Source organism: Bubalus kerabau, chromosome 6 (genome assembly GCF_029407905.1).
Source record: "Bubalus kerabau isolate K-KA32 ecotype Philippines breed swamp buffalo chromosome 6, PCC_UOA_SB_1v2, whole genome shotgun sequence".
Taxonomy (NCBI): domain Eukaryota; kingdom Metazoa; phylum Chordata; class Mammalia; order Artiodactyla; family Bovidae; genus Bubalus; species Bubalus kerabau.
Genome location: NC_073629.1, coordinates 48,160,887 through 48,178,900, shown reverse-complemented (window position 1 = coordinate 48,178,900; position 18,014 = coordinate 48,160,887). Strand labels below are relative to the sequence as shown.

Below are 18,014 nucleotides of genomic sequence, written 5' to 3'. Positions count from 1 at the left end.
GATGCTGAAGCTGAAGTTCCAATATACTTTGGCTACCTGATGCGAATAACTGACTCATTGGAAAAGACCCTGATGCTGAGAAAGACTGAAGGCATGAGGAGAAGGGGATGACAGAAGATGGTTGCATGACATCACTGACTTGATGGACATGAGTTTGAGCAAGCCCCAGGAGTTGGTGATGGACAGGGAAGCCTGGTGTGCTACAGTCCATGGGTTGCAAATAGTCAGATACCATGAGCGACTGAACTGAACTGAATGAATGTTGCTGTGTCACCCAGGTCTCAGTGCTATTTCCCCTAGGCAAGGAAGGATGGTTTAGATGGTTTCTATGCTGGAAACCATACTTTTAAAAAAGGTCATTATCATTCACTTCTTTACTTCAAATGCTGAGTAAGATAAAGTATGAGGATTCTCTAATAAATTACTCAATGCCTAATGAGTACCAAGTCATTGCTATCTGTTATTCTATCTAAATTTATTTTTTAAAATGCTCTCAATAAGTAAGGATGCTTTAGAAGGTAGAACATTTCATAGCCATTCCCATCAGCTATAAAGAAAACAGCAATGGGCAGGTCTGAAGTTGAATTTGAGATGTTGTTAAAGGAAAAAAGCAAAGTCCAAACATCAGGGATCCAACAGGATTGTTGTTTTGCAGCTCAACATAAGGGAAAGCAGAACTAAGAAACATCTATATTCATTACCCCTTCTATAACCATCATGCCACATATTCCAAAATGGCTCCACAGAAAATATACTGAAGGAGACAGCCAAACGTTCATTGGTAAGTTATTGACTTTGTATAATATACATTTAAAGGGAGCTACAAATATAAAGGCAGATGTGTAATATATGGCTGGCACAGTTTTTATTTTCTTATACATCTTGCTACTGTCTGGGGGCAATGCTCTAGCGACTACTGAAATATAATAACTGCTTTCTCTCTCAGTACACAATTTGACAGCATTTATTCTTTCCTTCAGTGAACATAATTACTTCACATATGGAACCTGTGATAGCCTACAGGCATCTGAAAGAAACCAGAATCATGCAATCTGTCCCCTTTGTGAGCTTAATTTACATTCACAAGTGTCATTTTATTAGGGCTGGCATCGTGTAGGATAAAAATTACAGGTCAGCTATGGCATGTCATTGGAAAGTGTGCTTAAGTCAATAATGTCATATTATTACATTTGGGATAATTTTACAAGTGAGATCTCACAGGAGGAATCTGACCCTTATTTCTTAGTTTTCAGCTTTACTACTACCCACAAGGTAATTCATTTAGAAATGAGTATTGTAACAAATAGTTTAGCCTGCTGTAAATATTTGTGCTGTGTGTTATACCCTTCAATATAACTTCGCAGTATCATTTACAGTCTTAAAGGACATGGAAGATTTACTTTGCTAACTGTTAAAAGTTGGCATGTTCAGATTCATGTAATTAAATTGGCGTCAGACAGAAGCCTGTGCCCTTTATTTTGGCCTGATTAAGAGTAGAATTTAAGAAGATTGTGTTACTGACCCTTTCCATCATAACTAAAACAATTGTTGGTTTAATACATGTTACCTGAGAATGGGAAGTGTAAGGCAAGCTGTAGGAATTGTAATTGGTTACGGTTTCTCTGTTTGAACAATGGAATGATCTTGAGGTAATGCTCCTGTTTAGCTCCCTTCTGTGTTGATGAGGTCAGAAATTATTTTAATGTGAGAAGTTAGAAATGGTCAGTAAAGGCTAAACCATTTTCTTCATGATTCCATATTAGTTTATGAATTATAATAGCCTACCTAATGAGTAACTAATCACAAGTCTCAGATGGTAAGGATGGTGCTCACTGAGAAGAATGAGGCAGAACAAGCCTTTAGCACAGTTGCTGAAGACTTTGCTTCATCCTCTAGGCAAGGCCACAGTGAAGAGATCAGTGGAGAACTAAAGCTGAGTCTATGAAGGGGCAAAACTAAGAACTAGGGTTCAGATACTGAACTGAAAGCAGAGTCACTGAAGTCCAGGCAGGCAAGAGAAAGAAATCATGTAACGTGGCTGAATGATTTTTTTAAAGGGATAAAAGGGCTGTGCAGATCAAAATAAGTATTTACAAATATATGGTCATTGGAATCTGTGTTTGCCAAAATCCTTCTTGTTAAGACCGATTTAGACCTCTTTGATTCTTTAAAATTACAGTTTCTTAAATACATTTACCTTTTAAAAGTCTTATTTTCAATCAAATTAGTTGTTATTGTTTAGCTGCTAAGTCTTGTCTGACTTGTTTTTGATCCCATGGAGGGTAGCCTGAGAGGCTTCTCTGTCCATGGGATTTTTCAGGCAAGAATACTGGAGTGGGTTGCTCTTTCCTTCTCCAGGGGATCTTCTCAACTGAGGGATCGAACCTGCATCTCCTGCTTTGGCAGGCAGATTCCTTATCGTTGAGCCACAGGAAATTCTATGACAGAGAAGAGCTAACTTTGAGAAACTAGTATCCTAAGTTCCAGATCGTCACAATCTTACTAACCAGAGTAAGTCCTTTTAACCTTCAGTTTTATTTGTAGTCTTATTCTCCATAATATTTAAATGGATGCCTATGCTTATATTTTTCCCCAGCTTTGTTGGCCTATCATTGACAAAACTGTAAGATGTTTAAAGTGCACATGTTGATTTGATATATGTCTACATTGTGAAAGGATACCCCTCATTGAGTTAGTGAACACATCCATCACCTCACATATTTACCTTTGTGTGTGCATGTGAACACATTCTAGTTTCACTCTCTTAGCAAATTGCAGTTATACAATACAGGTTAACTATGGTCAACCTTGTTATATATTAGATTCTTCAATCTTATTCACCTTATAACTGAAAGTTTGTACCCTTTTACCAGATTCTCCTTATTCCCCTCACTACCCCATCCTAGTAACTATATTTTTTTCTCACTCTGTTTCTATGAGATTGACTTTATTTTTAGTTTCTACATATAAGTGAAATGAAACTATACAGTATTTTCCTTCTCTGGCTTATTTCACTTGACATTATGCTCTCCAGTTTCAATCATGTTGCAATAACAGGAATTTCTCTCTAAGGCTGAATAATATCCATGTATATGTGAGATGGATAGAGAGCATGTATATATATATATATATATATATATATATATATAAAGGGATCAATAATGTAGTTTTATATATATATATATATATGATATTGATTAATTTGCTGATGAACACGTTGGTTTACAAACCTTGGTTATTATGAATAATGCTGCATAAACATGGGAGTATCAATACCTCTTTGAGATAATGATTTTATTTTCTTTGGATATATACTCCATAAGTGTGATTGCTGGCTCATATGATAGTTCTATGTTTACTTTCTTGAAAAACCTCCATACTGTTTTCCATAGTGGCTACACTAGCTTACATCCCTACCAACAGTGCACGAGGGTTCCCTTTTCTGCAAATTCTCACCAGTATATGTTACCTCTTGTCTTTTTGATAATAGCTACCCTAAAAGGTGTGAGGTGACATCCCATTGTGCTTTCAATTTGCGTTTCTCTGAGGATTACTGATGTTGACCACTTTTTTACATATCTGTAAGCCATTTATATGATGTCTCTCTTTGGAAAAATGTTTATTTAGGCCCTAGTAAAGAGTCTGGGTGAACTCCGGGAGTTGGTGATGGACAAGGAGGCCTAGCGTGCTGCAGTCCATGGGGTTGCAAAGAGTTGGACATGACTGAGTGACTGAACTGAACTGAATTCTTGCCTGGAAAATTCTATGGACAGGGGAGCCTAGCAGCCTACAATCCATGGGGTCACAAAAGAGTCAGACATGATTGAGTGAATACACACGCATTCCCATCTTTAAACTGAGTTGTTGTTTTTTGTGCTATTGAGTTGATTGAGTTCCTTGTATATTTTGGATATTAACACCTTATCAGATGTGTGATTTGCAAATATTTTCTCCCATTCCAGGGCTGTCTTTTCTTTTTTTTTTTTTTTCTGATGTTTTCTTTTGCTGTATAGAATCTTTTTAGTTTGATGAAGTTACACTTATCTATTTTTGCTTCATTGCCTTTGCTCTTGGTGTCAAATCCAAAAATATCATTGCCAGGACCAATATCAAGGAGCTCACTTCTAGTTTTATGGTTTCAGGTCTTCTTTCATGTCTTTAATCCATTTTGAATTGGTTTTTGTGCATGGTGAAGGTGATAGTCCATTTTATTCTTTAGCACATAGCTAAAGCTTACTCCTTGGAAGCAAAGTTATGACCAACCTAGATAGCATATTACAAAGCAGAGACATTACTTTGCCAACAAAGGTCCATCTAGTCAAGGCTATGGTTTTTCCAGTAGTCATGTATGGATGTGAAGAAAGCTGAGTGCCGAAGAATTGATGCTTTTGAACTGTGGTGTTGGAGAAGACTCTTGAGAGCGCCTTGGACTGCAAGGAGATCCAACCAGTCCATTCTAAAGGAGATCAGCCCTGGGTGTTCTTTGGAAGGAATGATGCTAAGGCTGAAACTCCAGTACTTTGGCCACCTCATGCAAAGAGTTGACTCATTGGAAAAGACTCTGATGATGGGAGGGACTGGGGGCTGGAGGAGAAGGGGACGACAGAGGATGAGATGGCTGGATGGCATCACTGACTCGATGGACGTGAGTCTGAGTGAACTCCAGGAGTTGGTGATGGACAGGGAGGCCTGGCATGCTGCGATTCATGGGGTCGCAGAGTAGGACACAACTGAGGGACTGAACTGAACTGAAAGCATATGTCCAGTTTTCCCAGCACCATTATTGAAGAGATTATCCTTTTCCCATTGCATTATTCTCATCTCCTTTGCAGTTAATTAACTGACCGTGTATGTGTGGGTTTATTTCTAAGTTCTCTAATCTGTTTCATTGATCTATGTGTGTTCTTATACCAGTATCATATTATTTTGATTGCCATTAGCTTTGTAATGTAGTTTGATATCAGGATGTGTGTGATGTGTTCAGATTTATTCTTCTTTCTCAAGCATGTCTCAAGATTGGCTTTTCAAGGTCTTTTATTGTTTCAACAAATTTTAGGATTATTTTGTTGTATACCTGTGAAAAATGACACTGGATTTAAATAGGGATTGCATTGAATCTGTATATTACTCTGGGTAGTATGGACATTTTGACAGTATTAATTCTTACTTTTGTGAGCAAAGAATATTCTATTTATTTATGTTATTTTCAATTTCTTTGCTAATTGCTATTGCTAAGTTGCTTCAGTCATGTCCAACTCTTTGCAATACCATGGGCTGTAGCCCACCAGGCTCCTCTGTCCATGGGGTTTTCCAGACAGGAATACTGGAGTGGGTTTCCATTTCCTTCTCCAGAGGATCTTTCAACGCAGGAATTGAGACTGCATCTCTTAAGTTTCTTGCATTGGCTGATGGGTTCTTTACCACTAGCACCACCTGGGAAGCCCCTCAATTTCTTTAATCAATGTCTAATAGTTTTAGTGTACAGGTCATTCACTTCCTTGGTTAAATTTATGACTGGATATTTTATTCTTTTGATGCAATTATAAATGATATTGTTTTCTTAAGTTCTCTGATAATTCATAGTAGTGTATAAAAATGCCACTAATTTTTATAGATTGAATTTGTATCCTGCAAGTTTGAATATGTTTATTAGTTCTAACAGTGTTTTGGTGGAGCCTTCGGGGTTTCCTGTATATAATACCATGTAGTCTGCAAATAGACACAGTTTTACTCTTTCTTTTCAATATGGATGGTTTTGTTTCTTTTTCTTGACTATTTGCTGTCGCTAGGACTTCCAGTACTATGTTGAATAAAAGTGATGATGGTCTTCTTGCATCCTTGTCTTCTTCCTATTTTTAGAGAGAAAACTTTCAGCTTTGTGCCATTGAGGGCTACCCTGGAGGCTCAGATGGTGAAGAGTCTGCTTGCAATGCAGGAGACCCAGGTTCAATCGTTGGGTCAGGAAGATCCCCTGGGGAAGGGAATGGCTACCCAGTCCTGTATTCTTGCCTGAAGAATTCCATGGACAGAGGAGCCTGGCAGGCAACAGTCCATGGGATCTCAAAGAGTTGGGCCTGACTGATCCACTAACACACACGCATCATTAAATTTGTTAGCCATAGGTTTCTTGTTGATGGCCTTATTTTATGTTGAGATATGTTCTCTCATATATATATGTATACATGCATATATATATATATATATATATATATATATATGACTTCCAATACTATGTTGAAGGAAAGTGATGACAGTGGGAATCCTTGTATATATAAAACTTTATTTTTTAATTAATTAATTAATTAATTTTTGGCTGCATTGGGTCTTCATTGCTTTGCACAGGCTTTCTCTAGTCAGGTCTGTCTTTGATTTCTGCTAGGCACGTGACTCTTTGACATTAGCTGTTACAAAAATTTTATGTAGATATTTGTTTGATTCCAGAATTATTTTTTTAATTTACTCTAGTGTCTGCTGCCTAGTATGGTTTTTAGTCCTCAGGCTTTTACTCTTCCTTTATATTAAATAAATATGGCACCACTGAACATTTTCAGTGCTAAAGGTCTTGATATATTATGAGCTTCTAGAGCTCTCTGCTGAATTAGGTTGAAAACATTTACACAATAGTTTTTCCACACTACTCAACAGAGCCATAATATTCACATTTCATTGATTTAGAGACTGATTATGTGTGTGGTACAACCTTTATCTCCCAGTCAGTCTTGAGACCAGTGGGCTGACTGATAATAAATGGGTCATTTTGGCATTAATAACCCATATTTAGCTTGTTTTATCCAGTTCCCACCTGCTATTAGAGAGCTCTCAAGCATCATAAACATTTTCCCCACCACTTAATTTCTGAAACTCCCCAAGGTTTTCTCAGATGTGTTCAGAAATAAGATCATCAAGTACAATGTGGCCCCTGACAGGCACGGCTCACATTCCCTGAGCCCCTGTTTCAGGAATACTGTCCCAGCCTCTACTGTTTAAGCCAGTTCAGCACGGATGCTAACCAGGCTTTCCTGCTTCATCCTCCAAAACTGTTGCCACCTCTTTTTCAGGGTCTCATACCTCAGAAAGTTTATGCTGCTGAAACACCAATGAGTCTTGTGGCAAAATAGAGAGGAGTACTTCTTCCCTTCCTTCCATCTTTTCCTCTCTCTTTCTTTTTTTTTTAAACTAGATCACTGGTTTATTATAAAATAACAGAGGAATAACCAAGTGGATGAGACGCAGAGGGCAAAGTATAGGGAAAGAACATAGAACCTCTGAGTCCTCATCAAGTGGCCACTCTCCCATCACTTTTACATGTTCACTAACCCAGAAGCCCTCCCAATCCCATCGTTTGGGATTCTTTGGAGGTTTTCTTATACAAGCGTGATTGGTTAATTCATTGGCCATTAGTGCTGATTCAACTTCTAGCCCTCATCGCCTTCCTGAAAATCAATGAGTGGGACTGACAATTCCAACCCTCTAATCAGGGTTTTGCACTGATCACTGAAAGGCTTTCTTATTTCTCCTTGCTATTCTTTGGAACTCTGCATTCAAATGGGTATATCTTTCCTTTTATCTTTTGCCGTTCACTTCTCTTCTTTTCATAGCTATTTGTAAGGCCTCCTCAGACAACCATTTTGCTTTTTTGCATTTCTTTCTTTGGGGATGGTCTCATTCCCTGTCTCCTGTACAATGCCACGAACCTCCATCCATAGTTCATCAGGCACTCTGTCTATCAGATGTAGTCCCTTAAATCTAACTCACTTCTACTGTATAATTGTAAGGTATTTGATTTAGGCCATACCTGAATGGTCTAATGGTTTTCCCTATTTTCATCAATTTAAGTCTGAATTTGGCAATAAGGAGTTCATGATCTGGGCCACAGTCAGCTCCTGGTCTTGTTTTTGCTGACTGTATAGAGCTTCTCCATCTTTGGCTGCAAAGAATATAATCAATCTGATTTCAGTGTTGACCATCTGGTTATGTCCATGTGTAGAGTCTTTTCTTGTGTTGTTGGAAGACGGTGTTTGCTATGACCAATGCATTCTCTTGGCAGAACTCTATTAGCCTTTGCCCTGCTTCATTCTGTACTCCGAGGCCAAATTTGCCTGTTACTCCAGGTGTTTCTTGACTTCCTACTTTCGCATCCCAGTCCCCTATAATGAAAAGGACATCTTTTTTGGGTGTTAATTCTAGAAGGTCTTGTAGGTCTTCAAAAAACTGTTCAACTTCAGCTTCTTCAACATTACTGGTTGGGGCATAACTTGGATTACCATAATATTGAATGGTTTGCCTTGGAAACAAACAGATGATTCTGTCATTTTTGAGATTGCATCCAAGTATTGCATTTCAGATGCAATTCAATACTCTTTTGTTGACCATGATGGCTACTCCATTTCTTCTAAGGGATTCTTGCCCACATTAGTAGATATAATGATCATCTGAGTTAAATTCACCCATTCCAGTCCATTTTAGTTTGCTGATTCCTAAAATGTCAATGTTCACTCTTGCCATCTCCTGTTTGACCACTTCCAATTTGCCTTGATTCATGGACCTTACATTCCAGGTTCCTATGCAGTATTGCTCTTTACAGTACTGGACTTTGCTTCCATCACTAGTCATATCTACAACTGGGTGTTGTTTTTGCTTTGGCTGCATCTCTTCATTCTTTCTGGAGTTAATTCTCCCCTGATCTCCAGTAGCATATTGGGCACCTACTGACCTGGGGAGTTCCTCTTTCAGTGTACTATCTTTTTGTCTTTTCATCCTGTTCGTGGAGTTCTCAAGGCAGGAATACTGAAGTGGTTTGCAATTCCCTTTTCCAGTGGACCACATTTTGTCAGAACCCTCCACCATGACCTGTCCATCTTGGGTGGCCCTACAGGTCATGGCTCATAGTTTTATTGAGTTAGACAAGGCTGTGGTCCATGTGATTAGATTGGTTAGTTTTCTGTGATGGAGGTTTTCAGTCTGTCTGCCCCCCATGAAGAAGGATAAGAGGCTTATGAAAGCTTCCTGATGGGATAGACTGATTGAGAGGGATACTGGGTCTTGTTCTGATGGGTGGGGCCATGCTTAGTAAATCTTTAATCCAATTTTCTATTGATGGATGGAGCTGTATTCCCTCCCTGCTATTGACATGGGGCCAAACTATGGTGGAGATAATGAAGGTAATGGTGACCTCCCTCAAAAGATCCCAGGCATGCACTGCTGCAGTCCGTGTCCCCAACCTTGCAGCAGGCCACCACGGACACACGCCTTCACCAGAGACTCCCGAACACCCACAGACAAGTCTCCTGTGGGATCACTGTTCCTTTCTCCTGGGTCCTGGTGCACAAGGTTCTGTTATGCCCTCCAAGAGTCTATTTCCCAGTCCTATGTAAGTTCTGACAGGTCTATAGCGGGGTTAATAGTGACCTCCTCCAAGAGGACATATGCCATACCCACACCCAGAGCCCCTGTCCCTGCGGCAGACCACTGCTGACCCATACCTCCACAAGAAATGCTCAAACACAGTTCTGTCTCAGTCTCTGTGGGGTCCCTGGGTCCTGGTGCACACAAGGTTTTTTGAGCCCTCTGAGCATCTCTGGTGGGAATGCGGTTTGATTCTAAACACGAATTCGCCCCTCCTACCATCTTGCTGGGGCTTCTCCTTTGCCCTTGGATGTGGGGTAGCTCCTCACAGCCACTCCAGTGCCTACCATCTTACTGGGGTTTTTCTGACCTTGGACGTGGGTCCAAATAGAAAAAGGAGTACATTAAGATTATATATTGTCACCATGTTTATTTAACTTATATGCAGAGTACATCATGAGAAATGGTGAGCTGGATGAAGCACAAGCTGGAATCAAGATTGCCAGGAGAAGTATCAATAACCTCAGATATGCAGATGACACCACGCTTATGGTAGAAAGTGAAGAAGAACTAAAGAGCCCCTTGATGGAAGTGAAAGAGGAGAGTGAAAAAACTGGCTTAAAGCTCAACATTCAGAAAACAAAGATCATGGCATCTGGTCCCATCAGTTCATGGCAAACAGATGGGGAAATAATGGAAACAGTAAGAGTTTATTTTGGGGTGGGGGGACTCCAAAATCACTGCAGATGGTGACTGCAGCCATGAAATTAAAAGATGTTTACTCCTTGGAAGAAAAGTTATGACCAATCTAGATAGCATATTAAAAAGCAGAGACATCACTTTGCCAACAAAGGTCTGTCTTGTCAAGACTATGGTTTTTCCTGTGGTCATGTATGGATGTGAGAGTTGGACTGTGAAGAAGGCTGAGTGCCGAAGAATTGATGCTTTTGAACTGTGGTGTTGGAGAAGACTCTTGAGAGTCCCTTGGACTGCAAGGAGATCCGACCAGTCCATCCTAAAGGAGATCAGTCCTGGGTGTTCTTTGGAAGGAATGATGCTAATGCTGAAACTCCAATACTTTGGCCACCTCATGTGAAGAGTTGACTCATTGGAAAAGACCCTGATGCTGGGAGGGATTAGGGGTAGGAGGAGAAGGGGACGACAGAGGATGAGATGGCTGGATAGCATCACTGACTCAATGGACATGAGTTTGAGTGAACTCCGGGAGTTGGTGATGGACAGGGAGGCCTGGCGTGCTGCAATTCATGGGGTCACAAAGAGTTGGACACAACTGAGTGACTGAACTGAAGTCTGAACTGAATCAGGGTTGGTTCCTGTGGCAACCAGCCCCTATCCTTAGATTCTTTCCAAAAGTCACCTCACTAACATAAACCTAGTTGTGGCAAACAGGGATTTGTTATGAACAATAAAATACCCATTTCACCTTTATGGCTCTGAAAGGACTTCAGAAACTAAGGACAAGAGACCAAATAGTACAACAAAAGATTTTCCCATTGCTATTTTCACTTGGGAAAATCCAAGAGTTTTAGAAGAGAAGCACCAGAAATCATGGAGGAAAACTAAATCTATATGAGAAATATATTTTTGTCATCTAAATGACCAAATAGATATATTTTTCATTAAAAATGTTTTAATTAAAATTGATCTTTCTCTCTCTTTATTTCCTTCTTCCTTTCTTATTGAAATAGGCACCAACATTGTTTGTTTCTTAATTTATGACAAAGTTTCTAGTGAACTTGGATCTTTCAGTTTTTATTCACAATCTTTATTCTCTCTAGGTCTCCTGTATGAAACTAAATAAATGACAGACTTTTTTGTAGTTTGAATCCTTCCATCAACTGATAGGATGGTGATTGGGCAAATCCAGGCTACCCGACACCCTATTCCCATAGGAGGTATTGGTTTCTACTAGTCTCTTCAGCCTCTGAAATCAAAAGACTTATTTTGCCTGACTCAGACAGATCAGGAGACATGCCCTTAAGAGTCTTGCTATCAGCAGCAGACAGTATTTTGGAAAAACTAGGACCATCACCCCATAAGACAATCCAGGTTTTATCTTCTGGCTTCCTGTCTTTTGACCACTATTTTCAGTTTTGACTACTTCACAGTTTTAGATTTTCTACTTCTTGTTAATCATATAGATGACAATTCTCCAATGCAGTTATTTTGCTACTTAGTTAATTCCAAGAAAGATTATGTTGAAAGAGAGAAAAGTTGTTTGACATCTATAGATATCCATAACCCATGCTACTCATTTCTTCCATTTCAAATTTAATGGATAATTGACTTAGTTGGCAATTAAATCTGAATTATACTACTTGTTTACTATTGAACAATACTTTGTTTTGGCGAGTCAATGTGTTTCCAAAATGAAATTGCATTCTATTATACCCAAAAGGTTTTATTATTTTCAGACTTAAAAATAAATCATCAGAAAGAGAAACTCAGCTAAAAATGTGTTCACTTGCCAATCTTTTTCCTCTGATGTACCTCCACGGTCTAGCAGGGTGCCTAGAATATGTGCAAAACCAGTTGGATGACTGACTTTTCTTGGAATGCAATATAGTGTTGTCAATTCAGTTTCCATCCATCCCGATGATTTATTCAGATCTCTGTTCAGTTTACTAAATTCTACAAAGGACTACTCCAGCATCTTTAACCATTACTTTCATTTAGTATGTAGGGACTGTCCTCCACTCTCTGGTGTCATTCTGTGTGCCCAGAGATGTTCACAAGAAAGAGTCAGTTGCCTGACGTCTTTCAGCACCATTCCACCCCACCTTCTCCTTTGCTACCACTTGCTCACTTTAAATGCTGAAAACTCAGCCTCTATGCAGCAGTGTTGAATCCAATCTCAGAGACAAGAGTTTTGGTTGTGTAGGAAAGAATAGCTTTATTGCTTTGCCAAGCAAAGGGGACACAGTGAGGTCATGCCCTCAAAAACTTTCCCCACCCAGAGGGGATTTGGTGAGGAGTTTTACAACAATGGTTGGAGGGAAGAGTAACTGATAAGGATCAAGGTATGTGCAGAGCTGGCATTCCTTTGGTCTGGACTCTGGTGGTCTCCTGACGACCTCTGTGGTTCTCAAGGTAACCAAACTATGACCTTCTCTCTAGAATGAAGAATGCTTCATCAAGTTGTCATCTTCCATTTGTTGGGAGTTTTAGTTCTGCAGAACTAACCAGGCTTCCCTGTTGGCTTAGATGGTAAAGAATCTGCCTGCCATGTAGGAGACCCAGGTTCAGTCCCACAGTCAGAAAGTTACCCTGGAGGAAGGAATAGCAACCCTCCCTAGTATTCTTGCCTGGAGAATTCCATGGACAGAGGAGCCTGGTGGACTAAGAGTCATACATGACTGAGCAACTTTTACTTTCACTTTACTTCTGCCACCGTCTGGTGGCTCAGAGGGTAAAGCCATCTGCCTACATTAATGGAGGCCTGGGTTCAATCCCTGGGTCAGGAAGATCCCCTGGAGAAGGAATGGCAATCCTCTCTAGTACTCTTGCCTAGAAAATCCCATGGACAGAGGAGCCTGGTAGGCTACAGCCCAAGGGGTCACAAAGAGTCAGACATGACTGAGCAACTTCACTTTCACCTTCTTTAGTTCTGCAGAAGAACTCAAAGATATTGTTATGTGAATCCCTTGAGGTAGAACCAGGACCCTGCCCCAAGGCTATACTATTATTTCTTGACTGCCCCTCCCTTGTCTCTGCATCTCCTTCCCTAATTAGCAACTGTTTGAACCTACCCTTCATAAGTCACAGAAGGTCATGGCGGGTGGAGCCTATCCGGTACAAATAAGAAATGGGGGAAAGTCAGTCTTCCGTGCCCGGAAGTCCCACAGGGTCCTGCCTGACTTTACTCTTTCTTGAACAACCATCTCTTGTCTGGCTCTCCACTTCCTTCTCTGCCTCCTATATTCAGTTCTCATGGCCATTTACTACTCTGGGCACTAAGCCCTAACTTTTGAATTTTTAGTATAAATTCTCTGCTTCTGATGGAATTCTTCCTCAGATACATCTACACAAGCTAGGTAAGTCTGAGATTGCCTTACCTTATCTGCTGCCCTGTTTGGCCAGCCTTAGTCCCAGAGGCAGAGATTGACACTGTGGAGCACTGTTTCTTATTGAGAGATCTCCTGATTTAGAATCACCTGCAGTGATTTAAAAATGAAGACTTCCATCCCCCGCTTCCCAATAAACATGTAACTGTTAAAAATAAAGATGATATCTACATGCCTGAGAACCAGCATTTTTTATGTAAACTATGTTTTGGCCTGACTGAGTTGGATATAAAATACCTGATATTCCTTCAGATCTAGTACTAGTAGGGTTAATTTCAACTTAATGATTTCAACTTGCATGTAAGAAGGCACTCAAGGTGAAATAATTGACTTATTTTGTAAAGCCCACCTCCACATATATGAATTACTCTTGAACAAAATGTGAGAATTTTCTGTTTGTGTATCTTGGGTGATGGGTTACAGTCATGTGTATAAACCATTCTTGGGTTTCCCAGGGGGCACTAGTGGTAAAGAACCTGCCTGCCAATGCAGGAGACATAAGAGACATGGATTTGATTCCTGGGTCAGGAAGATCCCCTGGAGGAGGGCATGGCAACCCACTCCAGTATTATTGCCTGGAGAATCCCATGGACACAGGAGCTTGGTTGGCTATGGTCCACAGGGTCGCAAAGAGTTGGACATGACTGAAGCGACTGAGCACGCACACACACACGCATGACCAAACCATTCTTAAGCTATCAAAGAGCTCTGTGGGTCAGAATTTTCTGTAGGTTTATGAAAGATTCTCCCCTAAATAACTAGAGGCAGCTTTTGGCTAACATATTGTGGATTCACAGATTTAAATTCATATGTCACTATATATCTTGAATCAAGTCTTCCTAGATATCCCTGAGAGTGGCATTTTCCAGTCCCAAACCCCATCGCATTCTGTTTATCTATCTCTAATGGCACTTATCATGTTGTATCTTGAATTACATTTGTTTTCATTTATTTTATCTTGATGGCATTTCAGGGCAAACCGCTACCACCTGTCAGCAAAATGTGAGGGTAATGAAGCTGAAAATCAGGGAGGGTCAGGAATTGGATACTGAAGAGTTATTATCAAAATGCAAAGCTACACTCATGTTCCTTTCATGGAAGCAGAGTTGAAGATGTGGCTAATGGAACAAGACACATTAAATCCATATAGGGCATGTGTGAAAATCAAAGTCCAAGGGGAAACATGAGGTCACAGTGGGAGGAAGCTAATAAAAAGGCACACATGGGAAGTAATGGTGGTGTTCACTTTTTCTATGCAGATTCATTATCATAGATGGACTCCCATTACCATTTTTAGTTCTCTTTCTGATGTCCAGGGCCTCTTATTCTTTTGTCAGTCTTAATGAAGTAGTCTGTTCTAAATGACAAGTAAAGAATCCTACTTCTGATGCTGCTCTAACTTCACTAGTTGTTCCTATTTTTTTCTCTCTCAAGCATTTAACACACATAAGATGTAATAAATCAAATTTGAATGAATGAACAAATAAGTGAATAAATGAAGTATTCATTCTTCTTTTCAGTTTGAAGGATTAACTGTTTAAAAATTTTTGAACAGACACTGATACTTGGTTATGCATACTGGTATAATTTTCTGCAGTTGAGGTAGCAATTTCTCCAATTATACTTTCTATTGCCTCATTAGTCTCCACATATTACAAGTAAGTTTTCCTTAATGGGGTATTTAGGATCATTTTAGTGATGGTCATTTATTTAAAAAGCCAAGACTACAGTAAACTTCTACACTGAGTGCTAATGTATTGTTTAATTCTACTTCATCTGCAAGTGTTTATTTTCTTTTTATTAACTGTATTAGATGAGGCTAATTTGTATAGCATTTACATGTTATTTTCCCCAGTGAGGTGTCAGCTGTCATGCTTCTATGGCTCTATTATACCAGAAAATGATATTGTATTGCTTTCAATTGCTTTAATATAAAAATCAATAAAAGAAATTGTATGGGGGGAAATCCCCTACAACTGAACATATGCAATAAACAGGAGTGAAGGGAAATTTTTTTAAAAAATCTTGAATATATTTGGTCAAACTCTTTTCTTCTTTAAAATAAACTTTAACTTTTCTTCTTAAAAATAAAAGCAATCAATTCCAGGAGTCTCAGAGCCACAGCTGAGTTACTCATGTGCCACTGCTGAGTCACTGTGTGCCAGTTAATTTTGCACAGTGCAGGGTAAGTAAAGGACCCGCCAGAGATTCCACCACATAATTAAGAAACACTCTTCTCATCTCTCTGCTCCCCGTTATCTTTTCTTCTCACCTTGCCCTGCATTTTTCTTCTTTATGAAATGGCAGTAGTTTTTCAGTCTTGGTGAGAAAATAACAGTTCAGCTAACCCCAAATGATAGGAAAACTTGTACACTGAGTCATCGCTATGTGGCCCAAGTGAGCAATCTAGCCTAGTTATTTTCAGGCCAAATTTGAGGCAGATAAAACAAAACTAGAAAAATGGCAGAAGTAAGAAATTGTTGAAGAAAGAGCTGACTTTGTTAAAGAAACTGGATGCTACTAATTGAAGTCCTTTTATACCAAGATTTTTTTTTTCACCAACATTGGAGATTTTGTCTTCATAAACCAATTACTTTTTGTAAAGCATTTCTGGTAGAGCTTTTTTTTTTTTTTTTTTTTTGGTAATACCCACATTAAACAGTCATGACTTGATGTGAAGTGAAAATAGACCTCATTTAAACCTCACTTTGCTTCAAAGTCTCTAAATTAGCAATTAGTCAGATTACAACACATGACAGATACTTTCTCAATAGATAGGTAAGAGAAATAGATATGGATGCATAATAACGAAGACTTTCAAGGCTGACATGACTAATAAAGCAAGGATCATTAAAGAAAATCAAGTATGTGAAAGAGCACTATAAGCTATAATGCATATAGAATATGAAATATTGATAACATACTTTTTGTTTGAAACAGAACATACACTTGTGGTGTTTTCTTCCCTTATTTTCTGTGTATCAAATTGAACTCTTTTTTTCTGGTCTTCATGGCCAATAATGAGTAGGATAATTTTTCAAGATAGATCTGAGAGAAGACAGCAGAAAGATTTTGTCATACTCTAAATAAGTAGAAAATTCACATGTAGCTAAAAAAAAATCAGGACAGCACAAAAATAAATAAATAAATAAATAAAAACTGGGGGAGGGAGCTTGTGCTAAGGTCACCTGGGAGCCATTCATGTGGGTGGTGGCCATTTACTTTTCAATAAAACATAACTACTTACCATAGCAACCAGAATAGAGGATGGTACATGTGCTGCCTCCAAGATTCAGTGCTTTAATAAAGAAATACTTGCAGTGAAGAATGAACAAACACATGGGCACATTTTTATAATCTCATAATAGAAAACAATATCTTTTGCAAAGGCATTTATATTTTCCCGATTTTTAATACCCAGCTACTGTGGGATAATCAATACAATCTGCTATAAGCCATTTGTCTTTCTTTGTGACTGGCTTGCCTTTAATGTGGTGATTTTTATTTGAGTGCTTGTTTCAACAGGATGAATGTTGCATTTCAGAAAGCACAGGATGCAGTGGGAAGGTAGCCTTTTTTTTTTTCCCAGAGAGGGAGTACAAAGTGACTGAAGTCTCTGCTGGGGGATACACATGTTTGTGTGATTCTCTAAGACCGGCTCGTGTATTGTTTCCTAATTTCCTTCAAGTTTCACGCAGGAAGGAGGGGCATGAGGGGTTTTAATGAACAAATGAGCTAGGCTGCAGTGCTCTGCTGAGGAGTCTGTTCGTTACTTTAAGGTACAAATTAGATCCCCATGCTTTTTTCTAAGCTCATTTATATCCTTTGGCTGCAAGTTTAGAATTTACTGCATCCTAAGCTTTGCATCTGAAAGTCTTGAATTATCTTGTTATGATACTAGTCCCTGTGAGCTGCTTCAAATTTTTACAATAATATTTATTTTGTATGGGTGGGATTATTCCTATATAATGACTACTGGCAGGTATATTCCATATGTTATAAAAGTTAATTTTTTTCTTGGAAATCATAGCCAAGGAACACTTTTTTTTTTTCCCAATGAAAGTAATTTAAATTGAAGTAAGACCCTCTAATACCACCATCTGTATGAGTAAATTACTTTCAGAGTAATTAAATATGCATATCTGATCCATGTTCTGTACAGATGAACCAAGTTTTATTGAAGCAATATGCTTATAAATCCCCTAGGTGTTAAAGATGAAGAACCAATGGCATTTTATATTCACACAGATACAAATAAGCACAAAGAAAGATATTTGAGCAGTTTCTTTTCTAGAAATGCATTTTATCAATTTTCCCTAGTTAATTAATATGTTTCACCAAATAGTGTGACCAATATTTTCACTAGTCTAACGTCTGCATTGATTTAAACCTTCACTGACTATTTTCATGTTGCATGTATGTCTGGATTTATGATAGGTGCCCCCTCACTTATCTTCTGCAGGTTCCCAGGGAGCAGAGCAATGCAGTGAAACTGAAATCATTTTGTCATCTGAATTCATTACAGTTGGACTTGCCCCTCCATGAAATAGCAATGCACAGCCAATTGGAATTCATGGCCCCAGC

The 18,014-nt window shown here is 39.0% G+C and overlaps 1 long non-coding RNA gene across 1 annotated transcript; it reads left to right on the top strand.

Moving 5' to 3' along the window:
• Positions 1-705: 705 nt before the first annotated feature.
• On the top strand, positions 706-6,117 carry LOC129655091 (uncharacterized). The gene is made up of 3 exons (XR_008715756.1): positions 706-781; positions 2,359-2,511; positions 5,860-6,117. It is a non-coding gene; the product is annotated as an uncharacterized LOC129655091 (long non-coding RNA).
• Positions 6,118-18,014: the final 11,897 nt, after the last annotated feature.